Raw genomic sequence first — 27,131 nt, forward strand, 5'->3', positions numbered from 1 at the left:
TCTTTGATTTCTATCAGCCGAGTTCACTCCTTTTCCTCTGTCCTGACCACATCTGGCGCATCTGATGTTCCACTCACGTTTGCACCATCTGTAAATATAAATAGCTTGGTCTTGATTCCATTAGAGGCCCATGAATGGAACAAAAATATTCCCAACTGACTGTGCTGTGAGGCCGTGGGCCTGCCGGCATCGGGCTCCCGCTGGGGAGAAAGGAAGCGGAGGCCGTATGGGCCCTCCTTCCCCGGGAGCCGGACCTTCTGGCTTCCGGGCTGAGGGCTCTCGGCCTCCCTAGGTCCCTCTGAGTCACGGAATCGTAGGGAAATTACAGAGGGTCACTCAGCAGATAAAATGCTGAGGCCAGAATGGGCTGTGATGCATCAAGTTCACAGAAGCAGGATGAGAGCCGGATTCCTCTCGCCCGAGTGCACGATCTGAGGGGAGGTGACCCAGGCCGCCCCCTCCCCGGGGAGCAGCCCCCCAGAGACGGATCCCCCAGGGCGTCTGCAGCCCTCGTCACTCAGGGCGTTTGTGGGCACCCCGCTGACGTGACACTGAGCCCTCGTCCTGCCAACCTCGTTCAGCTCCTCTGCCCTATGCCCACCCGTTGGCACGAGGGGTGCCGAGCTCACAGCAGAGGGACCCTCCATCACTAGGTGGGTGTGGCCCAGGGCGCCAGCGGGATTCCATTCCTCACAGGCACCCACTGACTTCCCCGCCTCCCTGCTGGAGGCCTTGCTGCCTCCTGCCCTGATCTCTGGGGGCAGCCACGTGTCCGGTCACTGTGTGCCTGCCCCTCGGTGTCCAGGCTGCATTTACTCAGCCTTCAATCAGTCTCTCTCTCCTTCTTCCTCTGTCGCTCCCCTTCCTCTCAACTTCCAAGCAAAAACCAGGATAACTTCTCAACCTAAATGTTATAGACTGCAGGCTTGTGTCTCCCCAAAATTCGTATGCCAGAGCCCTAAGACCCAGTGTGATGGCGCTGGGAGACGCACCCTGGGGAGGGAGTTAGGACATGAAGGTGGAGCCTCGTGATGGGATTAGTGCTCTTGCCAGAAGAGGCCTGAGAGAGCATGCTCTCTGTCTCTGTCTCTGTCTCCCCTCCATCCCCCTCTCCCACGTGAGGACAAAGTGAGAAGCTGTTCTACAAACCAGGAGGCAGGCCCTCACCAGACGCCTGATCTGCGGGGGCTTTGACCTTGGATGTCCCAGCCTTCAGAACCATGAGAAATGACTGTGCATGGTTTCAGCCACCTAGCCCACACTGCCTGGGATGCTAGCCCTGGCACCCAACGCTCAGCTTCAGGGAGAAACCACTTTTGGCAAAGCTACCTGAAGCTTGACCCAAGGGTGCCCTTGAACGTCACCTGCGTCCTCCCTGTTGTCACAGCTCCCGGTTGCCTCTCTCCACCAGCACCTCAAACAGCCCCCCCACAAGACTGAATCTCCTCTGTAACCCCCAGAGTCGTTCACTGCTTTGTCTCCATCTCCTCCACCAGAGACTTTCCAACACCTGGCACGGTGGACATTCACCTCCAGAGCACAGGCCTCTGTGGGTCTCTGATCAGACAGCATTATTATCCACCAGCTTGTCTGGGAAAATGCCCCATATAGTACCATCTGTGGTGTCACACACCAAAGGGGAATTTGCTCGATAAGTAAGACTGAGCTACTGGGTGTCATGGACTGAATGTTTATGCGTCCCGCCCCCTTCCCCACTGCCCAGATTTGTATGTTGAGGCTCTGATCTCCTGTTGGACTGTATTTGGAGATGGCACCTCTAAGGAAGTAATTAAGGTTAAATGAGGTCCCAAAGGTGAGGCTTGATCTAATAGGATTGGTGTCCTTTTAAGAAGAGACACCAGAGTGTCTCTTCCTCTCTGTCTCTCTCCCCCCACAGACTTCTGCCCTCACCGGATACCAACCCTGCGGGCACCGTGACCTTGAGCTTCCAGCCCCCAGAACTGTGAGAAAATACATTTTATTGTTTCCAGCCCCCAGTTTATGTTTTGCTGTGGCAGCCAGAGCAGATTGACAAACCGGGTTAAACAGAGTGGAAGTTTCCAGTACAATCATCATTCATTCAACCACTTGTGTTCAGCAAATAAGTATTTGCTGAGCTCCTCTGGAGTCAGCTGCTGGGCTGGGCACTGGGGACACAGTGGGGACAGCAGGCCTCCTCTCCGTGCCTCTTACAAGACAAAGCGCTCTGTGGTTCTCAAAGAGGGGATGGAATATGCAATCCCTGCTCATATCTGACCACAAGAACCTTTCTTTAGGGAGCAGTGTGCAACAGATATTTTGAAGAAAGCTCAATAATACTTTGGTCCAATAGGGAGATGGATTCTTTGGTTTGTGTTTCACCATGATTATTATTTGATCCAGCAGATTTGGGCTCCCATATTCAGTACCTAGTACCTGGCTGAACACTGGGAAGATTGAAAAGCAAAGAGAAGGCAGGGAGTTGGGAGAAAACAGTGTATTCTAGAGGGCAGGGGCCTTGGAATTGACAGACCAGGGTTCAAGACTTGAGATTGCTATTTGTGAGCTGTGTGACCTCTGATTAGTTACCTGACCTCTCTGTGCTTCTGTTTCTTCCCATGTAAAAGAAGGATATCTTGGAATATTAGTGATGCCTCAAAGTAACACAGATATAAAGTTTTTGGTACACACAGCACGTGCCATAGGTGGTAGCCATCACTATGTCATGTGTAGACTGCACCCTCGGTGGGCAGAGATGGGAGGACTCAGCTGCTCTGGCCCAGGATCCATGAGCAAATTCCCCAGCCTCCTCCCAATGCTCATCCAGAAACCAGGGAAGCCAGATCCTGGTTGCCTTTGGGTCCCCCTCAGAGCCCCCAGCACCGTGGGCTGCTCTGTCCGACAAGCCCCGTCTCCCACATTGGCCCAGGGAGTCCAAGCCAGGACCTGGGGAAGTTAATCTGTATTTCTACTTATTCAGTGGTAACCATTCCCCTGCCCTTCAGTGGAGGCCTAATTACAAAGGCTTAGTTCCACATCTTCCCTGGCGGGATGATAGTCAGTGTGCTCTGCTTTGACCTGCAAGGAGCTCACTGGAGTTCTAGACGGGCTGGATTTGCATTGCCACGCTCTGACCCTCTTTATCATCCCCCCAGAGAGGAGACGGGGAAGCTTTTTCAGACTTGCCTTTTAAGTGCACCTCGCCAGGCCCTTGGTGCCTGTTTGGTTTTGTTTTGTTTTGTTTTCTTGAACAGGGTTGCCCCACCCCACATTTATCTTCGCTGCTAAAACTCTCTGTGAATCCACATTAGGGGTCAGAAAGGCCTATGCTTGCTGAGATATGGCATCGAAATGCAGCTTGTACCAGTCGAGGTTTGACCTCCCGGGTGTGTGTTAGGCGATATTTGTGTGCCTGCTTTCTCTCCCCCGTGTCCCTGGGGGACTGGAAGGCATACGGGACTCTGGGTCACAAGAAAGGGGCTTGAATCTACTTCCAGCACTAGCTCTGTCCCTGGCAGCGGGCGAGTTGCTGAATCCCTCAGGACTCAGTCTCTCTTTCTGAAAAGGGGGTGGGTTGAGGATTTCCCGATGTATCATTTGCTCCGGTGCTGTAACAGTGTAGCACAGGCTGGGTGGTTTAAACAACGAAAGCTGGAAGTCCAAGATCAAGGTGTCCCTGGGTTGCTTCTGAGGCCTCTCTCCTTGGCGGGAAGACGGTCACCTTCTCACTGTGTCCTCACATGGTCTTCCTTCGGTACGTGTCTGTGTCCTAATCTCCTCTTCTTAGAAGGACCCCAGGCATGTTGGATTAGGGGCCACCCTAATGACCTCCTTTTACTTCAATTACCTTTTCAAAGGTCCTCTCTCCAGATACAGTCACAAGCCGAGGTACTGGGGGTTAAGACCCCAACACGAGAATTTGGAGGGTGCACAATTCCATCTGCAGCTCCAGATGTAACATAGGGGGAGATGGTTGTGTTACGATGTATAAGATGCATTGTTGAACCCAAATCTGGTGACAGCTCAGTGCCTTCTGTCATTGAACAAGTTTTCCTTGTTAGCAAGCACCTAAACAAGTTTCGTGCCCTACAATGCGGGATGAGGACCCTCTTGCAAAGGCCACCAGAAAGAACATTGGCTGTTGGAGAATAGTCTGAAACGGCCTTAGACTGACTACCAGAGCTTGAATCCCACGCAAGCAACTCAAGCCAGTTACGTGAGTTCTATGCTGGGCCTCGCCTGAAGGCAGGGACCATTGTAGGACCTTCGTGATGATGAAATGAGATAGCTATGCTAAGCTCTGGACAGAAGGCTTGGAGCATAATAAGTGCGTGAGCTCTGTGAGCTATGGGGATTACTTCCGGTTGGCCCCTCGGATGAAAGCCACCAATGGGAGACAGTCAGGCTACCCCGGGGTTTGTGCGGTTCATTTCTGGAGTTGGGTTATTCAGACTCTCCTTGGCTTTTTCCAGGCGAAATAGTTCCCATTCCTTTAACCTTGCTTCACAGGCCCTTGTTTCCATGCCTTTGATCATTTCTGCGGCTCCTGCCTGGACACTCTCCAGCCTCCCCAGGCCCTTTCAGGAGGGTGACACAGACTCAACCCAGCAGCCTAATGAGGAACTGACTAATGCAAGACCTGAGAAGGGGGATGAGCCGGGGGCCGGGGCATGTCACGGGCCTTTTATGTGTGTGGAATCCAGCCGGCTTTGAAGAAGGCAAGGCGCTCTGTTGACTACGACCAGATGCCCTGGAGTTTCCAGGACGGGCTTTCTGGAGATGGTTCAGATTTCAAATATTCTATTTGATTGTCCCCATAAACCAGTAAAACATCCCAGAAGTCCTAACTCTTTCTGCTTCCACACTGCAGATCCCGGCATGCCTTTTATACACGGATGTGACACTAGAATGTTCCCGCAGCAAGTCAGGGGGACAGATGACATTCTGATGCAAGGTCACATGATGGTAGCCCTCGATTTTGAAGACTCTCCCCTTTTGCAAACTGGGAGTTATCCGTCATGCCAGACCACTCTTTTGGGAGTTTGTATTCATGGAACTATGACCACGTGGCGATCTTGCTCATTTGTCCTCAGCCTGTGAACTGTGATCACAACTAGGACGTTTTCTCCTAAACCCATGTCTGGCCCCAGTCCTTAGCTCAAGGTCAGACACGTAGGAGGCACTCACCTGGTAGTCGCTGACCCACTGGGAGCTGGTCCTGTCTTCATTCTAAACATATAGCGACTGCTTTTAGCCCTAAATATATCACCTTCTAATTGTACTATTGAATTTCATCCGGTTTTTGTCAGGGTCATGTTTTCAATTTGTCACGGTTGTTTTGAATTTTATTCTTGGCTTTCTGAGTGTGAGCCACCCCACCAAATTTAGCATCATGTGAGGATTTGATGAGCACAGCCTCCATCCTTTTGTTTAAGTCATTAGTAAAGATAGACCCGGCACTTAATCCCAGAGGAGCGGCATCCTTTCAAGTAAATGCCACAGCCCTGATTATGCAATAAAGCGTGGCTTTTCTTTTTGGCTGTAGAATGTGCGTTCATTTGCAGAACATTTACAAAATGCAGATAAGCATAAGAAGGACATAAAAATAACTTGTAATCCCACCATGCAGATGCATGTGCTGTCGTTTGGTGTGGATCCTTCTGGTTAAATATATATACATATACAATTAATCAGCATGGATTAAGGGACATACATTTGTGCTTATTTGTGCATTTGATCATATAGCATGACCGGAGAGCTAGTTACTATTCATACTCAACTACTGCACAGACATTCCCAAATCAAAAGCTTTTTTATATAATGTACAGATACACACACGCAACCCAACTACAGTTGACTCTAGAATATGGGTTTGAATGGCATGGGTCCACTCGTACAAAATTTTTTTTTCAATAGTAAATACAACAGTTTTACATGATCCACAGCTGGTTGAATCCGAGGATGAGAGGAACCCGAGATACGGAGAAATTGTTGATATAGACGGACCCAACGTAAGGGAGGCTGACTTTACATCATACTTGGGTTTTCAACTGCATGGTGAGTCAGCATCCTTAACCCCTGCCTTGTTCAAGAGTCAACTGAATATTTGATGAATACCACCTCCACGAGATGGTCCAAAAATATAAGGGTAGCACTGTTAATTCCTTTGAGAAATGCTTTCACTATACTGGCCTCTAGGAGATTTCCAATGTACATAGACATATTAAAGGTTCTGAGAAGTCCTGCAGTTTAAAAAAAAACCCTGTATTTTTTTCAAACTCAACATTCTCCTTATTTACTTATCCATATTACCCTGTTTCTAGAAGCACCTATTACTATTTCTTTGAGAAACATTTGTAGAAATGCTGTTATAGATTAAATCTTGACATCAGACTGAAGAGTAGTAATAATTTTTAAAAGCACTTGACTTAAAGATCAAGAGACCAGATCCCGTCTTTGCCTTTAATGTGCTTATGCCCTTGGGTAAGTTACTTTTGTCTGAGCCTTGGTTTAGCAAAATGATTGGATTCCCTGGTAACCCCAACCTGCCATACTTTCCCCTTAAAGAGGAATGAAATCGGTCAGGGAAGATGGGCACTTCACAACATCATTCGGTTATTTTCTCCGTCCCGCAGTAATAGTCATCATTTGTTTAGCACTTCACACAGGTTAACTCATTGGATCCTTACAACATCATCACGGCAGGTGATAGGAACTGAAGGGGTTAAATGCACGTACTTGCCCTGGGGCCCCTTAACCAGTGAGGGGATGAGGATTTGAACCCCAGGGCTCCTGTTCTCAGTCACTAAGCTCCACCACCACCGCTATGCTTCCCCCACATGGGCGGTGACCAGCTCCAGCATCTTCCCAGGAAAGTTTCAGCTGCTGGTCACTGGCTTATAGGATTTATCTGCTCTTTCTTTCTTCAGAGGTGAGCAAGCATTTGTCACCTCCCCTCCACTGGTCCTCAGTGATGCCACTAGGATACCAATTCCACCCCAAAACGCCCCAGTCCCTTGGACACCCCTCGGGGCACCTCCACATGTCCTCCTGGCTTGAATAAACCTGGCTTCTAAGTTCTCAGCTGCCTCTTCCCATCTCCAGGTGAGCCTTCCTTCACCGTGGAGACTTCATCTGATCCCCTGGTGGTATCAGATTTCTGGACAATTGAAGGGAAGGAGTCATTCCTGTTCACTGCCCCTGTTTTATTGGCTTCCTCTTCCTGTCTTTAACGGGAGTGGGAGGCGGGTGAGTTTGCACCAGCCTTTCCTGCCTGCTTATGCTACTGAATAAGAAATAGCTAAGATTTCCTGAGTGCTTACTACGTGGCAGGCACTGATCTTATCACAGGCACTCTATGAGGTAGTATATCTTCAATTTACAGATGAATCCATAGCAACAGAGAGGTTGAGTCATTTGCCTAAAGCCACACAGCTTGTAGGAGTTTGAGCTAGGATGCAAATCCAGACCCAGCCCTTCCTCCCGGGGCTGTGTAATTGACTCCTCTGTAATAGTGCCTCTCCCTTTCCACCAGGCTCTTCCTCTCCTCCCTCCTCCCTACCCACCTTGTCCTGAGGGACAGGGTGCCCCCACCTCCCCAGGTCCTCTTCCACTCTGCACAAACCTGCACTCTCTCTGGTCTCTCCATCCCTTCACACTTTGTCTGGCCTTCCCAGCCTTCTCCTGGTCCCTAAAATGCCACCCTCCTTCTTCCTGCCAAGGAGAGAGGACCTGAGGAACCCGCAGAGCATCCCTGGGCAAGGTGGGTGACGCAACTTGGGTAGAGAGGGAAGGAGGCCTTTCCGCATCTGGTTTCTGGTGCGTGTCCTCCTGCAAGAACCAAGGCGGATGTGAACCGTGTGTAGCAGAGACACCTACTGGCTGCTCTGAGAACAGGCCCTGGAAACCCGGGAACAGGCTCATGCTTCAGAGGACAGGTAGATGCAGCTACTTGGCAGGGTTTTCTGTCTGTTCCGTTCCCCTCTCAGGCCAGGCTAGACTGGTCCCTGAGAAGGCCTGAGAGGACCAGTTCCCCCTCTTTCTTCTCTTTCTCTCTCCTCCCTCTCCCTCTCTCTCTTTCTCTCGCCCTGCCTTGCAGACCAAGCCAAAGGGAGGAGGTAATTTTATTGCAAAGCATCAACCCCTGAGGATGACAGGCTGCTCACCACTTTGTCCACTTGTCAAGAAGGAGGGGCAGAGCCATTTATAGCCAAGTAAACAAAGGGCAGTTTTTCCGTCATGTAAGTGGAGCGAGGGTCACAGCCCACGCAGGTCGATTGGACCTGAAGTGTGTTATTCGTGAAGGACCGTGCTCCCTGGCCGCCTGTCTCCCTTTGAATCAGGGTTTACAACCCCGTATCCAGGGCCAGGCATCATTTGATGTAGACAAATGAGACCCACCATTCTGGTTAATTGCCACAATTTGCCAGTTCAAATATTGAGCTAGAAGGTGGCTGGTGGAGAGAGTAACCACTTCCTAGGAAATCACTGAGCTAAGACAGCCAGGGAGATTCATCCTCAGATGTTCTGCCAAAGAGCAGGGACACCACTGCCAGCAACAACCACTCCCCAACCTTCCCCCCTTAGAGAAGAACACGAGGGCCAGAGTGATTACACGTAGGTGTGGGGTGCAGTTGTTTCCCAGGTGTATCCGAAGTATTTCCAAGCTTCCGTCCGGTCTGAATGAACCCTCTTCCCCAATTTCATTTCTTCTTCTGAACCGGGGCCTTATTCTCCAACCAACATTTGTGAGTACTCAGATGTGTCTCGCACACAGTGGTGGGGATTCAGGAAATAACAAGGAGCTTCAGCAGGATCACCGTCCATCGCCAATGTGAGAGGGAGATGCCTAACTTTAAAACATCAGGTCTATCTTTTCTCATGAGTATACTCGTCTCAGGCAAGTCCAAGGAGTTTACAAACTCTGTGAGTGAAGAAGATCTAAGCCGCAAGAAGCTAAGACATGATTAAAGTCATTTAAGAGCAGTTAGATTTCAGAGTTTCCTCAAGACAATCGGATGATTGTTCCCAATGACTTGGTGCAGACATGCTCCGACGATGAGACAGGTGACGCTGGATGGCGTAAACACGGAAGGCTTCTCGGAGGAGGAGGGTTTCATAGGGCTCTTAAAGGATAAATAGGCTTTGACAGGAGGAGGAATGCCAAGTGCAGAAGGCATGCGAGGAAATAAGCCCGTTTGCGACAGGAAGGAAACCCCATGATAATAACCACCCCCCACCCCTGTTTGCAACAGGGCTTAGAACCCCCAGCTAAGGAGTCTGGGCCTCTTCAGTGTCATGAAGCAGCCACTGAAGGCTCTTCTGCACACAAGGGTCGGCAGAGCAATGCCGTTGGAAGAGTGCAGGAGGAGCGAGAGGTAAGAAGCCGATGGAATGGTTCTAGAATGGCAGAAACAATAAAACCACATGACTGGTGGACACAAAAATACAGATGCTTCTTAGTCGGGGGGCGGGGAGGACTGGCGGGGTGGGGGCGGCCCCTGAACGACCAGCTGTTATAGGGGAGCAGGCCTACTGGGTCTTTCTTCCCTGGTGTTACTAACAGGGTGAAGTTTCAAGGACAGAGCGTTTTTAAAGGTGGTTGAGGAAGGGAGGGCATAGCTCAAGTGGTAGAGCGCGTGCTTAGCGTGCATAAGGTCCTGGGTTCAATCCCCCGTACCTCCATTAAACAAATAAATGAACAAGCCTAATTACCCTCCCCAAGTCACTTAAAGGGGGTGGGCCCGAGCATGGGCTTTAAGTGCTCAGATGCAGCAGAAGTTTCCACGGGGGTGGGGCCGGGGGACAAAGCAGTCCGAGCACACTAATTTCCTGTTACATAGACAACTGGATGCCTCCAGGAGGGACGGCTAGCCCAGTGATCTCCAGCAGAAATGGAATTCCAGATTCCTGTGTAATTTTAAGTTTTCTAGGAGTCACATTAAAAAAAAAAAAGTAAATAGAAATCAATGAAACGAATGTCATGTTTTATGATAAGCTCCATATATCCAGAATAGTATCATTTTAATATGTGATCAGTGCTCTAAGATTGCTATTGAAATCATTTACACTCTTTTTGTCTGTTTGTTTGTTTGTTTGTTTTGTACTAAGTCTTTAAAATCTGGTGTGAGTTTTACACTCAGAGCACATCTCAGTTTGGACCAGTCATATATCAAATGCTTAAGAGCCACACGCAACAAGTGGCTAACATCTAGACAACACTGAGTTAGCCTCTAAAGCATGGATTTGCAAATCCCAGGCAGTTTGTCTCCCAGGGGACATTTGGTAACATCTAGGGACAGTTTTGGTTTTATCTGGGGGTAGAGACCAAAGATGTGCTAAACATCCTTCAGTGAACTAGGAAGTCCCCCACAGCAAAGAATGATCCGCAAATGTGGATCGAGGCAAGTCGGAGCGCCACAGAATGCTGGGAGGAAGTGGGCACTCTGGGCCAGGTTGTCAGGGTGATGCCACTGCAGACACTCACGCTAGAGCTCAGGCCTCGCCTCAGACAGGGCAGGCTTCCAGGCGCCAGTGTCAGAACTTCCTGGTGCTTTGTGATATGGCAGGGACTACACCCTGAGCCACTCAGATAAGCCAGATTGTGTTTGGAATGATTATAGTCCTGCAATTACCCTCACTGCACCCCACCCAAACCTCAGCATTGTGGTTGCCGTATTGTGTGATTCTCGCTCAGGGCAACTGTGCAATGGACAATCATGTGAACAGCAACCCCTACAGTTGGGCAGTGCACAACCTATGCAGCTGTACGTGGCAGCTCCACTCCCAGAAGCCCGGGGACCAGCTCTCATCATCACAGCAACCTCTTCTGGTTTTCTTCTTGGCCATCTCCTCGTTTAAAAGCCACCAAGTAGTAGAGCAACTGATGATTATGCACGTAGCAGAAGAAGACTCTCAACGTGGGAGCCACGACCAAGAATTGAAAGTTCCACCGGATTTCTGTCCAGGGTACCTGCTCTTAAGACAGGGATCCTGCTTTTTTTTTTTTTTTTTCTTTTGGTAAGGACAACCTTTCCTTCCTCTTCTCCTCCCTCTCCTTCCTACAAATATTTGTTATAGTGCAAAGTTGTGAGTTCACAGGGGGTTGGGCTAGGTCTCGGAACAGATCAAGGCAGAAAGATCGCTGCTGGTTGCAACAATATCTCTGCAGGAAATCAAGATAAACTTAGAGCAAACTGTTTCAGTAGAACCAGTTTAGCTGATGTTAATAGGTAATATGATTTTTTTTAATCCATCATCAAAAGAGCAAGGGCAATTCTGAGTTAAAGCAAGAGTATACATAGCATTCTGATTATGCAGACATTCTCTGGAGCCAGGCTTCCTGGATGTGAAGCCAAGCTTCTCTGCTCATTCCCTGTGCTACCTTACACAAGTCCCTTAAATGCTCTGTGCCTCAGTTTCCCTGTTTGTAAAATGGAATCATAATAATACCTATCTCAGAGGGTTGCAGTGGGAATTTTAACATGTCAGGATATGTAAAATGCTTAGAATTGTGTTTACCATAAAGTAAGGGTTCAATTAATGTTAGCTTGTAAAGTAAATAAATTTTTTTTTTCACCACAGAACTGCCGTCTCTTGCACATGCTCATGGGCACCGTGACTCTCAAAGCAAGAAGCAGGGTAAAGTAGGTTGTATTTCCTATCTTATTTGCCCACTGTTGTTAACCAGCCCTCTAGAAAACAAAGCAGGTGGCAAAGGTGGAAGTGCTGATAACTTTATTTGTGAGGCACAAGCCCAGGGCAGTAAGGATGAAGGAAGGGGAAAGGGGGCAAGGAGAGAAGTGAACCAAGGTCGTACCACGCATCATCACACTGGGTACCACTTTGCCACCAGGATGCTCAGCAAGTGTGCTCGCTGGGCACACCGGATTTCTCCGGAATGGCTACAAGGAAGAGAGGCGCTCCAGAGTAGTCCTCCAAAGGGAGAAAGAGGGAGGATTTCTCTGCCCAGTCCCTTCCCATGTCCCTCTGGTCAAATTTCCCTATGTGAGGAGCTGATTCCACGGGTTGTATCATCTGGCCCCCGGGCGGCTACTCCAGATTCCATACCTGGAGGTGTGAGTTTCCATCTCGGTCTGGAAGGAGGAAGAGCGAGGTGGGACACCAGCCCAAATCAGGGAAGAAGGGGACGGTCAAGGGGACCTGAGAAGGCATGTGGGCTCATGGCAAATGCAGCCACAGAACTCCTTCAGGGGAGATCTCCTCTTGGTAGATGCTCTGGGAAACATGCTTACGCCTGCCCAGAATGGCTCGGAGAGCCATACTCCTTATCGGTGCCGTCAAGGAACCACAAGGAAATCACTACAATATGAACAAATGTGATGCATTTGGGGAGGACCCCACCTGGTGTGATGTGTGAGGCTGAAGCATCAGTAGGAGGTTGGCGGTCAAGGGAAGATGGGGTGAATGAACACGGGATAGGGGAGTGGGGAAGCAGAGTCTACGACAGGAGATATTCATTCATAGGGCCACCATAACAAAGCCCCACAAACTGATGGCTTAAAACAACAGAAATTGATTCTCTCACAGTTCTGGAGGCCAGAAGTCCAAAAATCAAGGTGTCAGCAGGCCACGCTCGAGGGGAGGAGACGACCTTGTCTTTATCCTGACTTCTCGTGGCTGCAGGCGAGCCTTGAAGGTCCTTGGCTTGTATCTGCCTCATTCCAATCTCTGCTTCTGTCTTCCCATGGCTTTCTCCCCTGTGTGTTTCCTGTGTCTCTTCATATAAGGACACAGTAACACTGGATCAAGGGCCCTCCCAACTCCAGGATGATCTCATCTTAGCGAATTACATCGGCAACAACCCTATTTCCAAATAAGTTCACCTTCTGCTGTTCTGGGAAGGACACAGGTTTGGGAGAAACACTATTCAGTCCAGCACACGGGGAGAAAAGCACGTGCAAAGGCCTGGAAGGAGGAAGAGAGAACCAGGCCAAGAAAGTGGCCGGCGTGGCTGGGTGGCCCTGGAGATCAGGAAGGAAAAAGAGAGGCTGCAGAGAGACTGAGGGGGGGATCCCAGGAAATTCGAAAGCCCAGGGCTTACCCTGAGCCGGGGAGTGAGGCCTTTGACAAAGTCTTCGCTCTAGAGAGACCCTTGGCCCCCACAGGGCATGCAGTTTGAAGGGATCTGAGTTGAGCCGTGTGATACTGTGATTTATAAGAAGAAATAAATATTTGGTCTTTGTCCCGTGTCTGGCACAGAGCTCCTAAAATCCTTGGAATTTCCTAAGTGATGAGAGCGATGAAGGTGTCTTTTGTTATGTTAATGAAATGATTTTGGATCCCACCTAAGGATGGGAGCGGGCTGCCAGGAGAACTAACCAAGTCATTAGATAGCTGGCACTTTCCATCCATCCCCCCACCCCCACCCCTTACCCCAAGAGGAGAGGCTGGAGGTTGAATCAATCTCTAGCGGTTGATGATTTAATCAAGCATGTGTGGATAATGAAATCTCCATAAAATCCAAAAAAGGAGTGGGTTCGGAGAGCTTCCAGATTGATGACCGCGTGGTGATTTGGGGCGAGTATCACACCTGGAGAAGGCATCACAAACTTTCCCCACCCCTTGCCTTATGCATCTCTTCCATGTGGCTGTTTCTAACTTACATCCTTTTACAACAAACTGGTGATTTAGTGAGGAAAATGTTCCTCTGAGGTCTGTGAGCCGCTCTAGCAGATTAATCAAACCCAGGGAGGGGATCGTTGGAACCTCTGAACTATACAGCAAGTCGGTCAGAAGCACAGGTGACAACCTGGACTTTTCAACTGGTGCCTGAAGGGTGAGGGGCAGTCTCGCAGGGCTGACCCCTTCACTTGTGGGATCTGATGCCATCTCCACGTAGGTGGTGTCAGAGTCCAGCTGAATTGTAGGACACCCAGCTGGTGTCGCAGAGAATTGCTGGTGGTGAGGGGAAACCCTCGCGTATTGAAATGTGTGTCAAAATCTGAGGCAGGTTAACCTGGGAAGGCTTAGGGTGGATTTGAGATCTGAGCCAGGCCTTGAGCAGGTGATGGATTGGCAGGGATGGCCATGCCAGGTGGGCACAAAGGGCCTAGAGCCCCAAACGAGTTGTATGTTGGCTCCATGAACCTTTTCAATTGGGTTCTGCTGGAGAGGCCATGGCGGCGTTGGAAGCTATGCAGGGTGGACTGGGAGATGCAGGGTGTGGGGTCCCAGGGGCTGAGCACAGACCCGCTGACCGTGGGGCGATGACTCTGCCAGCCTGTGTGATGGACAAGTTGCCTCTGACATCGGACCAACACATGCTGAGCCACCGTCCTGTGGCCCCTGACTCTGAACATCCCCCGGAGGACCCCAGCCTCTTGCAGCAGCTTCTGGAGCCTTTCCTGGAGACGGGTTTTCTGAGACGAAGCCACAGAGGAACTGCTGCTCCCCGTTCCCGGTGGAGTGGCTGAAGTCTTCAGGTCCCTCCTGCCCTCCACCCCTCCTTCCCCATCATGCCGCTCAGCACAGAGGTGGGAACACAGAAGAGGGCTGTGCTGGAGAATGCTGGGGTCAGGAACTCCGGGAAAGAATGTCAAATATGAGAGGGTTCTGCTGACACGATTGAAGATGTGGGTGGCTGGAAGCTGCAGGGGATTTTAGATTTAAAAGAGTTTCTGAAGACACTTCTTCGAGGTCAGTGACAGGAGGATCCAGGCACATCTCGTGCCTCCTGCCAAGAATTCCGGAGGCCAGGACCCTCTTTCTGGGAGCTGAGGTTGGAGAGTTTCCCATGGAGCCCCCTGATGTGGGCAAATTCCATGTCTACCCATTTTCTTCTTCTAGACTTCAAAGCTGAGGGAGACCCCAGCTTGGGCTGGTGGCAAACAGACAGACGCCAAGACAGGCAGGCTCCGTCTCTCCACTTATGAACTGTGTGATCTTAAGCAACTGACTTAACCTCTCTGGGCCTGTTTCTTTACACAGAAAAGTAGGTGTAAACTGAACGGAGGCACTCAATACAGTGCCCGGAGTACACGGTAGATGCTCACTGTCCTTTTTCACTTCAAAAGATGGCTAATGGGGCGGGATTGTATACATGGATTGCACTACCAACAGGGGCTGACCGGTGAAATTTCATTCATTCATTCATTCATTCATTCATGTATGTTACAAATAGTTATTGAGAGCTACTGCCTGCTGGCCACTGTCATGGGCACTAAGGATTTGGCAATGAACAAAACAGAGTCCTGAGAAGCTTGCACTCAGATGGAGGGAGACAGAATTAAATCATCAGATCAGTAAATACAGTTGACCCTTGAACAACATAGGTTTGAACCGTGCGGGTCCACTTACATGTGGATTTTTCTCAGTAAATACTCCAGCACTATCCAATCCGTGGTTGGCTGAATCAGTGAATAAGACACAAGGGATATGGAGGGTCCACTGGAACGTTATACATGGTGGCACCCCTAAACCCTGCATTGTTCAAGGTCAGCTGTATTTAATATAGCAACTAATGATAAGTGCTAAGAAAAAAATCAAGCAGCCCACAGGGGCCAGAAGTGCTGGAAACGGGGACACATGGCAGAACCCGGGTGGAAATTTATTGATTGACTGATTGATTGGGTAGCATTTTAAATAGGGATGCAGAGGAAGGTCTCAGATCAGATGAGCTTTAAAGAGAGACCAAACTCAAGCCAGGCAGGAGCAGCCACAAATGCAAAGGTGTCAGGCAGACACAGAGAACAGCCATGAGGTCAGAGCAGTTGAAATGCAGAGAACAGAAGGGTAGGAGGTCAGAAATGGGATCAGAAAGAACTGGGCCTGTATCATGGAAGGGCTTGTCGCCCACCACCAAGACGTTGGGTTTTATGCACAGTGAAACAGAAGGCATCTGATCGGTCATACTGTTTCCATAACTACTATTAATTGAGCTCTTCCTTGGGGCCAGGCATGGGGCTAAGCACTTTACATACATTTAACTCTTACAAGACCCCCATGAGGTGTGTACTGTTACCAGCCCCATTTTACAGATGAGGAGGTTCAGCTGTGGAAAGCCTGAGTTGATTGCCCAGGATTCAGCCTAGAAGTCCCTGACTCTGTATCCTCCTTCATCTTAGATTGTCTTTCCCACAGTGCCTCCAACTCTCCAACTTATTTCACTGTTCTCCAAAGAAGAAGTTCATGGAAGGACCCATGTGAAGATAAGCACAGATTGAAGTGAGGGATTCACAAGCCATTGAATGCCAAGGATGACCAGCAGCCCCCAGAAACTTGGAGAGAGACACGGAACAGATTCTCCTGTAGAGCCTCCAGGAGGAACCTATGCTGCCAACACCTTGATTTTGGACATCTGGCTTCCAGGACTGTAGAAAGAATAAATTCCTCTTGCTTTAAGCCACCAGGTTTGAGGTAATTTATTATGGCGGCCGTAAGAAACAAACACAGATGCGTGTAGCATGTTGGAACAAACCCTATATTTGGAATCAGATGACCTGAATTTAAGCCCTGCTCTACACCTCCCAGCCATGTGTCCTTGCTCAAGTCCTTTACTTTCACCCAGGCCTCAATGTCTTCCTCTGTAAAATGGGTGCACGATTATCTGGCTTCCTGGGTTGTAGTAAGAATGAAATGAGATCTAAGCCACTGTGGGCAAGCAACTGGCAGACTCAGTGGAGCTCCTACATCCTAGAGGGGTAGGCTTGGAGGACCAGATGATGAGCTGGAATCCCTAGCGCTCAAGATCACATATGGGACAAGATCTAGAAGCACCAACTCTTGGGCATTTGCTTCCAAATGCTCCAGAGTGTTGCTGCCAAGGTGGTTTCTCCCTGACATCACCTCCTGAAGAGGGAGCGTCCAGCTCCTGGGCCAGGCAGAAGTAACCGCTTAGAGAGTGAGTCAAGGAACCCTGGCACTTGGATCCTCAGTCATTACTTCCTGCCAAGAGTCTGGGTGTGTGTCGGGGAGGAAGTCCTGTGCCAAGGGGAGTCTTAGGGCTTCAAAGCCAAAGAAAAGGCAATTAAGTTTATGGTGGAATTAGTCAGGAAACTGTAAACCTAGGACACTGCCCCTGTACAGAAGATCCTTTTAGCACCATCTCAGAACACACTGAGCAGTCTGGGACCTAGTTCCAACAAAATTGTCTCTTAAAAATAAATTCAGAGTCTAGACACAGTCACCAGGACCTCCTTGCTACCCCTGGGTCTTCATATATCATCAGGCTGGGGATTGTGCCCCAGTGATAAACCAAGATGTTCCGAGTCCTGGACCCCCAACCTTAACACAACCCCACCCTGGATCTGGCATCCACTGAGTCCCTCCCAGGGGAGAAACATGGGAAGGAAACTGGAGATGGTGCTTTGCACAGCTCATCAGAGTGAGCCAAGTGTTAAAGTGACTTGGCCTCCGATCATGGGATGGACTCAGTCCCCACAATTGGTGAAACCAAGCGAAAGCAATCAAAATGCTGCCTTCTGGGCCGTGGACCAGATAAACAAGAACATTTCACAATGATAAAGGAATCAGTCTATCAAGAGGACATAACAGTCCTGAACATTTATGCTCCTAATAACAGAGCTTCAAAGCACATGGAGCAACATCTGATAGACGTGCAGGCAGACATGGACAAGCTGCAGTTGCAATCAGAGATCCCAATCCTCCTCTCCTGATAATTGATAAATCATGTAGACAGAAAATCAGCAAAGATAGAGCAGATTTGGACAACACTGTCAACCAGCTTGACCTAATTCACTGGAAATAACCCCAATGCTCATCAACAGGGAATGAATAAACAAGTTGTGCTATATGCATATAGTGAAACACCATCAGCAATAAAAAAAAAAGAATAAACTATTAATCACTCAGTGAAATGGATGAATTTCAAAATTACTATGCGCAGCAAGAGAAGTCAACTAAAAAGGAGTACATACTATATGAATCCACTTACATAAAACTCTAGAGTTAGTCTATAATGACAGAAAGCAGATTGTGGTCACTTAGGGAGAAAGGTGTGGGGAGGACAGAGAGGGAGTTATTAACAAGGGGCATGAAGAAACTTTAGGAGGAGAGAGAAATGTTCCCTCTCTTGGTTGTGGTGATGGGTTCATGCATATATGTCAAAATTTGTCCAATTGTACATGCTATGTGCAGCTTATTATCTCAATTAAACCTCAGAAGAGCTGTTCTTAGAAATGTCTTAAGGCTTTCCAGAAGTCAGAGGAGAAAGTCTCCACCTGGAAGTCTTGTCTTCCCAGTTGCACAATTTGCCTGGTAGCGGGCTCATGTGCTCTGCTCACGAGACACTGGTGAAAGGCATCAGACACGCAGCGCAGCATTTTTGGTTCAGAGAGAGCATCCTTAGGAACCCAAGGCAACGTGCCAAGTGTCCCAGGTAAAACCCCTTCTGAGAAGGGGACATGGATACTTGGCAAGAAACTACAGAGATTTTACTGGGGCAGAGCGACATGAGTCCTTGTTTGGGCCATTGCTGCGCACCTGGCTCTCCTGGCATCTGGAGTTGCAACACCCATTTCCCCAAGTGCCTCTTTCCATTTGGGTCTATGGAGAGACCGAGGACCTCCTGGGGGAAAAGCTTCTGGTACACAATCATCATCCAGTCATTGGCAGATATATTTGGCAAACATTGGGTGGTGGTGCTGGGAAGGACCAGGCCATCTGAGAATAAAGTCATGTTGGGAGAAGGAATTTGGCCAGAGGGTGCCAGACTCAGCCACACCACCTGAAGATCAGGGCTAAGGGTAGTTCAGGGCAGAGCACGCTGGCTGGGTCCTGACCCTGTCCCACATGTGAGCCCTGGGGAGGAAAGCAGTGACAGAATCATCCCACTGACACTGCCGCCTGTGATCTTAATGATATACACATCGACTCTCAGAACAGGTGTCTTCAAACTACCGACCACAGGCCAAATCTGCCCCACTTCCTGTCTTTGTAAATAAAGTTTTATTGACACAAGCACCTCTATTCATTTGTGTGTTTGGTCAATGGCGGTCACACTCCCACAGCACAGTTACGGAGCAGCACGATTGCAGTAGGGACCATGTGACCCATAAAGCCTAAAATATTTACTACCTGGCCCATTAAGGAAAAGTCTATCAACCCCTGGCCCTATGTGCCAGGCTTTATTATGGTGTGAAAAATCTGCTTAACCACTAAGTCATTGTAAGACTTTTTATTTAAAATAAACAGATATAGATGAACGGATAAACACAATGTAATGTGTACACACACACACAGGGATATTATTCAGCTTTCAAAAAGAAGGAAGTTCTGACACATGCCATCACATAGATGAGCCCTGAGGACATTACACTAAGTGAAAAAACCAGGCACAGAAGGACAAGTACTGTATGATTTCCCCTCGTGACGAGTAATTAGTCGTCAGATCTGCAGGGACAGAAAGTAGAATGGTGGTTTTCAGGAGCTGGGGGGAGTGGAGAACGGAGAGTTATTGTTTCACAGGGACAGAGTTTCAGTTTGAGAAGATGATGAAGTTCTGGAGGTGGATGGTGGTGACGGTCGCACAACAGTGTGAATGTACTTAAAGCCCCTGAACTTAAAACTGGTTAAGACGGTCAATTGTATGTTATATGCATTTTACTACTAATTTTTTTTTAGAGAAAGAAAAAGGAGAAACAGATATGTGATCAAGTAGAATGTAACTTTCCATGAATTTTTTTTCTTTAGATAAAATAAAACAATTCAAAGAATTTTCAGATGCCTTCGGTCTCCTTGGCTGTTTAGGACACACAGGTAGGCAGAAGCTGTCACGATGCTCTGCACATCCAGGGCCAAGTGGTCGCCTTTCCAAGTGCTCTGAGGCTCATCGGATCTCATTCCTCTTTGGTACAGGTGAGTACCATGGGTGTACAGTGCCAATGAAGGCCACTGTGCCCAGGCGGCCTTCTCAGGAGAGGATGGCCACCCACACGCTCCGGGGAGCAGGCTGCCTGACACGGTCGCTGGGGTCCCCTGGGGGAGAGGTCAGCAGGGAGGAGGGCCCAGTGCCAGGACTAGCATCTCTCCCAACCACACCATCAGAGATCTCCTGGGAGAAGCAAACAAGATAATGGAAGTAGATGTGAAAAGGCTTTTACAAGTTTAAAGCACGTGATGACGGTTGGCTATTTCCTCTGCCTCCACGGGGTCACGTCTGTTTGTACAGGTGGAGCAGAGGCACAGGCCCGGGCTAAGAGCTCAGGGGGCCTCCGATCGGGCACTGGCTCCGTGACCTACTGGTTTTGTGACCTCTGGTGAAGGACTTCATGGATCTGAGCCTCTGAGTCTGTTTCCTGGTGTATAAATGGGAACACTAATATCTCAAGGAGGGGCCACGAGGCATCAGTGAAGGGTGAGACACGGCGCTCCTGAGTCACGGTCCTCCGGCGTCAGCCCAAGTCCTCACACCCCAGCCAGCCCGTGGCCCCAGGCAGGTAGCGGATCCACCCCAGATCTTCTCGAAAGACTGGTCTCTCCCGCCTCAGACCTGAGGGGGGCTCTTTTTACTGTGAGGGTGGTATGATGAGGTTATCACACACCTGCTGGGTGCGCCAGAGAGGCTCCATCTGTGTAAACCGGCCCCATCCTGCACCCACAGCCCTGTCAGGGTGCTGAGTGAAGCTGTCGCGAGCGATCCCACTGTTCGGCCGACTTCTAAGTAAGACGGAGCTGGGCGGCGCGGCCGGGGCCAGCACTGATTCCTGGGACAAACTGTTCTACAGGCTGAGTTGTGGAGTGACAGCCACCTATTTGTCAAGATGGAGCCTTCTGTGCGCAAGAGGGAGGAGGAAGAACGGAGCTAAAGAACCAGGCGGGACCGTGGCTCACAAACAGGACTTCGGAAGCACAAGACACCCTCCTCCTGGCCTCCCGTGGGACTGCACCTGTCTCAGCCGCTCCAGGGCTCCCGGTCTGGGGGTGGCCCCGACCTGGCCCCTCTGAGGGAGCATTTGGAACCTAATTGCTCACCATCCTTTGGGGCAGCCCTGGAGAGAGTACAGCCATCTGAATTCTTGTAGGACTCACAGGACTTTCATCGCCCTCGGACAAAATCTGGACCTGGGGGGGTTTGGCTGTGACCAGATTCCCTTCCTGTTGGGGTTGAGGAGGGGGTGTGGAGAGGATTCTGGGTTGGAGGTGAGAGATGGAGAGACAGGAGAAAGGGCTTGACTTGATGCTCTCGTGGTAGGAATCTTCTTGGTCTTCTTAAGAAAACTCATGTGGACCGTCTCAACCAAAACAGAAGTTAAAACCCAGAGATGAAAACAAGACTGCTTCAGTGGAGATTTTTTAAACTAAATAAAGGGTGAAAGCAAATGATAAAATCAAGTAGATGGCTCTGGGCTGTCTTCTCATCTGACTCTCAATCCAGTCAGCACGCACGTGAAAGGACATTCACTTTTCTCCTCTTGCTGAATGCGGTGGAATTGTCAAATGACACTTTGTTGAAAATATTAAAACCTAGAGGTCACGCCAAACCCAGCTTGAAAGCGGGAAGACATTCTTTCGTCTTAGCACAAGTGCGTATTTGGAATTGTAAATGCAGATTCTTTGGAGACAGCCTTGCCTTCCCGGCTGGCAAGTACAGACAGAACATTTGAAAGCAGGTCTCGCTTTAATTTTTGACAAGTGTTAGGAAGAGGTACCCTTTGCAGCTTGCAAGAGGGAGAATGAAAACCAGCTTTCGGTTCAGAGAGTGGGAAGGGAGAGCAAGGAGAGGGGGAACTGATTTCTGGAAAGAACCATCTGACTCAATCTCCACCCCCGTGAGGGCTTTCTCTGATGTTAAGGAGGGGGTGGCCGGCACGTCTCTAGGGGAAGTCCAGTGGCATCATGGTAGCCAGTGCAATGGTACAGGTACCTAGGAACCTGGCAAGCGATCGGAATTTTTCCAAAGAAGGACAGGAGGCAACAAAGGCTTGGGTTCCTGAAGACTCTCCGTAGTTACCTGGTGTGTAGTGGTTTGCATCCAGCCCTGAGCCTTATGGTCCAGCTGAATTTTTGTACAGCTCATGGGAAGTTGCCCTCAAAGTTTAGACCTAAGAGATTTGGAACCAATTATTCACCATCCATTGAGGCAGCCCCCCTAGGAAGAGTATAGTCGGCTGAATTCTTGTAGGACTCATGGGACGTTCGTTGCCCTCGAACCTAGGGGATTTGGCTGTGATCAGACTCCCTTCCTGTTGGAGGCGAGGAGAGGGTGCGGGGAGGATGCTGGCAGAGTTTGGGTGAGGGCATGTGGTGGATACAGTTTGTCTCTTCACCCAGCCTTCCCACACACGAAGACAAAGAGAAGGGACAAGTAAGGTATTAACCTTGACTGGATATGCACCAGGTGCCTGGAACAGACATTGCGTCTTCCCACCAACCCACGCTGTCGATGAGAAAATTCAGTTGGTTGGGGGTGGGGAGTGGGCAAGTAACCTACTGAAGGTCTCCCAACATTCAACACAATTTTGCCTGGCTCTGAAACTCTTGTTCTTTCTTCTTTACTGAGCCTCCTACACGTATATGAGAAAATCAGGAGATGTCCAATGACCAGATGAAAGTCCCTCAGCCGTGGAAGAAACGAGACCAAAACATGCATGTCTCAGTCACCTCGTTTGGGCCACTGTCACTATGAAAAGGTGACCTCTTGCATGCCTCACTTACAATTAAGGAAAAATCCTACTGTGGCCAAGAGAAGTTGGTCTTGATGCCTCCTCAGCCCTCACTTGCCCTCTTAGCTTTCCGAATCCATCCTCCAAATTCACCCCCACGGCCTTTAAAAAAAACTGAGATATAATTCATACACCATACAATTCACCCACTGAAAAGTATACAATTCAGTGGCTTTTAGTATACTAACACACATTTGTCTAAAATCAACGGAGCATCAGTATATGGATTTACTTCTGGGCCCTCAGTTCTATTCCATTGACCCGTGGGTCTGTCCACACGCCAGGATCACACGGTCTCGATTCCTAGAGTTTTGCATAGATTTTTGATCATTGTAGCTTACTATATGTTTTGAAATTGAGAAAGCATGGGTCTTCCAACTTAGTTCTTCTTTTTCAAGATTGCTTGGCTGTGCTGGGTCCCTCATTTCCACGTGAATTTCAGGATCAGCTTGTCAATTTCCACAAAAAGGGCCAGCTAGGATTTTCACCACGTGGCCTCTTATCTCTGAAAAGGGAAGGGGAGGAAAGCTGCGGGCAGGTAAGGGAGCTTTCTTAGCACATTGACAGCAGGAACAGGACAGTGTCTGTCCTCCAGACTAATTGTCTGACACCCGCTAATAAAATATGATACGGCTGTGACTTTGGTAACAGCTGAACGACATGGGATTTCTAACTAAGCCACCGCAGTGGGGGAGCACTTTACGTTTTCCTGTCCACTATTCCTTCGCCGCTTGCAAAGGAATGAACGGATTTCCGTCAAGTGTAATCTATCACTGAGAGAGTCAAGACGCACAGTGAATTTGATTTGGGGGTTGGCACACCATCTTGAAATTAAATAGTATATCTTCCGTGATTTTTAACTGAAGCCACGGAAATTTGACCAAGGTGATAGACGTCTGCTCTTACTGTAGAGATCACTGTTAATTTTAGACTCCAGTGAATTGTCTGTGAGCACACACCGAGGTGGCCCTCAGCTTTCTCGTCTGTAAACAGAGATGACCGCTGAGTCCCCTTCAGCTCTGAGGACCTACGGTTTTAGTAACTGGCTGAGTTACGGGGAGAGCGCCTTCACCCCTCGGGTCCTTTCTCGGTGCAGGAACCATCGCCTCGGTGATGGTCCTCATTGAAAGGGGTTGTCTCGGCTGAACAGAGTGACGAAAGGAGACAGATCCTGTTTGAGAACCTCCTGCTGCTTTATGCGTTTCTCTAAGATAAGAGAACACAGGTCTCTAAGAGAGGGGGACAACTCACTGTAGTGACTCCTGGACTGCTCTTCTCACATACCTTTAGGTAAATCCTTGCAACTCAGGGGGAGGCTCATCCTGCAAGATCACCCAAACTGCACTTTCTCAGATCTTCGTAAGCCCGTCTGCCTAAGTCACTGACCAGCCTGATTAAACCAGGCCCAGGTGGACCCTCCCCAAGTCCTAGAAGTCTTTCATTACTGTCTTGAGGCTCAGAACAAGCATCCTCTGACCCCTCTACCCTCTTAAAACTTTGCAGTCTATTTCAGAGGAAGGAAATGAGTTCCTATGACCTCGGGTGCCAACTCTCACAGATGGGTAGTGATTTCTTAGAGGGCTGTGTTGAGAAGGACTCTGAGGTTGAGTTGCAGACTCAGCTGGAAAGAAGTGGAATGATGGAGTGTGCACAGATTAGGGGCCTGGAGGCATAGACCCCACATATTTGCCACCTCTCAGCTATATACAGCAGTAGGTTTGTTCACCAGTCTGTGAACTCTGAAGTAAAGATGCTCAAATTGTCTTTATTCTGTCTAATGATTGTCTATTATTATTTCTAGGATGAATCATGCTTTACACATATACATGCAATGATTTTCCAAATACGAGTAGATGTAGCAATAGGAGGCAAGCTTATTTCAAAGAATAATTAAATTTAGGCCAGAGATAAGAAAAGTCCACAAGAAGCCTTTGAGAGTTAAAAGGTGTCCTCACCCTGAGAAATGTGGGAACCACGACATGATAGCCTTCCCGTGAGCAAAGGCTGAAGGGCAAACAAAGGCATCAGACATAATCATGTCACGATGACTTGACATGAATCGCACATACTGAATGAGTTGCTTAACTTGCATCCTGGCGTCAGCGTGGTTTTTCCAACAGCCAGGTAAGCCTGTTGCCTTGGGAAGGGAGGTCCTGATGCAGTCCTTCCCGTGCCAATGCATCTCCAGGGATGAGGGAATGGGGCCACTTCAATTTCTTCTTGATTTTGATCTCAGAGAATGCCAGTACCAAGGACCCTTCGAAATGTCTACTTCAGTGATTCTTAAACAGTGTTGTTCGTAGCAGATTTCTTCCTGCCACAAAATTTTACCCACAAGTACAAAACATAAAAAGATGAGAGAGGAGCCATTACAGTTGAGGGGGGCATCATTGTTGGGGCACCCAAACTCCTCCCTGTTGGGCATTCCCTCAGCTCCGCCATGGCTATGCTTACAGACTCCCAGGCCTGGGTACCAAAAGCATCAAGCCCCTGACCTCATGACCACCTTTACCACTCAGAGTAACGAAACCAAGACCCACAGCCTCAGCCCCAACCTCAAACCAAATCCTATGCCTTGACAAAGCCCAGGCAAGCCAGATATATCATCGTCTTTCCAAACTGATAAGCGTGGTGTCTTCACGTTGGATCGCCATGGCACTGAGGGTAGCCAGCCAAATCTTGAAGCCTCATGGCTCTCCTGAGCAGGAATCCTTCCAGGCTGTGAGTTTATCTGCATCTTTCTTTTTTTTTTTTTTAAGTACAATAGGATGCCAAAACCCCAGGCATCTTGTGTCTCATTTATATCTTGTATCTGTAGTATAAGGCTGCCTAGACGTCCACCTCCACCCTCTCTCCCTCCCTCCTCCCTTCTTTTCCCACTACTTCCCCTCCTCCTCCTTTGAGCTGGGTTGAGCTGGTCTCCACTGGGTCCCGCCCCTGCCGTCTCCGGCCCAAGCTGCCCCGCAGAGCAGTGGGGGCCCGCCTCCATTCCACGCCACCCCCTGGGCCATTCCTTGGCAGAGATTTGAAACATTTCTATTTAAATGACATTTGAACAAATGCGGAGGGGTTCAGTAGTACTTCAATCAAATTCCGTCGGATCCAGTTGGGAGCCCGGTCCCTGTGGACAGTGCGCATGGAGTTCCCTCTGTTTTCTGATTTGAATTGCTTTGTTCTCAGTCCAGGAAGGGGGAATGAGGGGGATGCATTTGGCCCAAAATGAAACATTTCCCTTTTAAGTCAAAAACTTGAACATGGCTGGAAGGAGAGAATTTAAGCTCCATAATCCCCGGTCCTGAGCAAAGCAGTAACAAGTCTGCAATTTCCTTTTTGGAGAAGGGAAGTCAGGGACACAGCTACTGGGCAGAGCCGCCTGGCGCCCTCCATGAGCCTGCCCGGAGCAGGCATTTCACATGCTCCTGGGGCCGCTGCTCAGAATCGTGTCCTGCAAGGCAGTTGGGCCTGTTTCCTTTCCAGCCTACGCAGCTAGGCTCTGTGTTTCCATTGCTAGGGGAGAGAACCCCAAGGAAGCTCTTCCGTGGCTCCTGGCTCTTTCCCTCCACTTTCCCTCCTGTGTGGGTCCCACCTCCCGCACCCATCCCCACGCCAGCTGACACTGCTTCCTGACTGGCCCTGCTGCGGTTGTGCAGAGTCTTTCTTCCCTCCCTGCCCACCAGCCATCACGAAGTGATGAAGTCCTGGGGGAGCGAAGTGGGTTTCAGGTCTTCGCACAAACCCTCCAAGCTTTGGGTATCAGACATTTGAGTATTCTCATCCAGGATGTGAGAAAATTGGACCGGATAACACTTAAAGTTACCATCCATTTTGAAAACTGTTTGAATCATCAGAGGAATAGCACTCAAAGGGATTGACCAAGTATCTCGTTAGATTCCCTCATTTTTTCTCTGATGAAAAACAGGGCATCTAGGGGTAAGCACAGCTCAGTGGTAGAGCACATACTTAGCATGTATGAAGTCCTGGGTTCAAGCCCCAGCACCTCCATTAAATAAATAAATACATACATACATAAATACATAAATAAATCGAATGCCCCCCCCCCAGGGAAGACTTTAAATATATTTTTTTAAAGAAAAAAAGATATAGAGGGCATCTGACTGAGCCCCAGCCTCCAGGCACAGAAATGTCTTGCTAATTTGACCTTGACCTTGTGCTTCAAGTCCTCTCTCTCACAAAGCCTTGTGCCAGTTGTTTAAACTCCATTGATATTTGTTTAATTCATAGGCAAATGAAGAGATGGATGGATGAATAAATGAATGGATGGATCGAGATTCTGTCAGACTAACAGATGCTTTCCATCCTGCCCAGGATTTGATATCACAATAAAAAGGCTCAGAAGCAGGTGTCAGAAGCACTGTAGAATCAACCCAATGCAGTTCCTTGGCCATATACGTCTCCCTTAACCATAGGTCCAATTCTTTCAAGCCCAGCCTTGCCCCTGATTTGTCCATTCTGGAAGAGGAGGAAATACTTTACATGGTGATTTGATGT

The 27,131-nt window shown here is 49.0% G+C and overlaps 1 long non-coding RNA gene across 1 annotated transcript; it reads left to right on the forward strand.

Annotated features, from left to right (window-relative positions):
* Window positions 1–10,513: 10,513 nt before the first annotated feature.
* On the forward strand, window positions 10,514–16,337 carry LOC141573532 (uncharacterized). The gene is made up of 3 exons (XR_012499316.1): window positions 10,514–10,998; window positions 11,563–11,624; window positions 16,081–16,337. It is a non-coding gene; the product is annotated as an uncharacterized LOC141573532 (long non-coding RNA).
* Window positions 16,338–27,131: the final 10,794 nt, after the last annotated feature.

This window comes from Camelus bactrianus, chromosome 16, assembly GCF_048773025.1.
Source record: "Camelus bactrianus isolate YW-2024 breed Bactrian camel chromosome 16, ASM4877302v1, whole genome shotgun sequence".
Classification (NCBI taxonomy): domain Eukaryota; kingdom Metazoa; phylum Chordata; class Mammalia; order Artiodactyla; family Camelidae; genus Camelus; species Camelus bactrianus.